Source organism: Triticum dicoccoides, chromosome 1A (genome assembly GCF_002162155.2).
Source record: "Triticum dicoccoides isolate Atlit2015 ecotype Zavitan chromosome 1A, WEW_v2.0, whole genome shotgun sequence".
Lineage (NCBI taxonomy): Eukaryota > Viridiplantae > Streptophyta > Magnoliopsida > Poales > Poaceae > Triticum > Triticum dicoccoides.
The window spans coordinates 404,783,971-404,784,921 of record NC_041380.1 but is presented as its reverse complement, the minus strand read 5'-3'; positions in this window follow the sequence as shown (position 1 = coordinate 404,784,921).

Sequence of the window (951 nt, the reverse complement as noted above, 5' to 3'; positions counted from 1 at the left end):
TCCCAGAGGGAGTAGGACACTCCTGGCGCGCCCCCCTTGGCCGGCCAGCCCCTCCCCTTGGATCCTTTATATACGGAGGCAGGGGGCACCTCTAGACACACAAGTTGATCCTCGAGATCGTTCCTTAGCCGTGTGCGGTGCCCCCTGCCACCATATTCCACCTCGATCATATTGTAGCGGTGCTTAGGCGAAGCCCTACGACGGTAGAACATCAAGATCGTCACCACGCCGTCGTGCTGACGGAACTCCTCCCCGACGCTTTGCTAGATCGGAGCCCGGGGATCGTCATCGAGTTGTACGTGTGCTAAGAACTCGGAGGTGCCGGAGTAACGGTGCTTGGATCGGTCGGATCGGGAAGACGTACGACTACTTCCTCTATGTTGCGTCAACGCTTCTGCAGTCGGTCTGCGTAGGTACGTAGACAACACTCTCCCCTCTCGTTGCTATGCATCACCATGATCTTGCGTGTGCGTAGGAATTTTTTTGAAATTACTGCGTTCCCCAACAGTGGCATCCGAGCCTAGGTTTTATGGTTTGATGTTATATGAACGAGTAGAACACAAGTGAGTTGTGGGCGATATAAGTCATATTGCCTACCAGCATGTCATACTTTGGTTCGGCGGTATTGTTGGACGAGACGACCCGGACCGACATTACGCGTACGCTTACGTGAGACCGGTTCTCCCGACGTGCTTTGCACATAGGTGGCTTGCGGGCGATAGTCTCTCCAACTTTAGTTGAACCAAGTGTGGCTACGCCCGGTCCTTGCGAAGGTTAAAACGGAGTCTAGACAAACTATCATTGTGGTTTTGATGCATAGGTGAGATTGGTTCTTACTTAAAGCCCGTAGCAGCCTCGTAAAACTTGCAACAACAAAGTAGAGGACGTCTAACTTGTTTTTGCAGGGCATGTTGTGATGTGATATGGTCAAGGCATGATGCTGAATTTTAT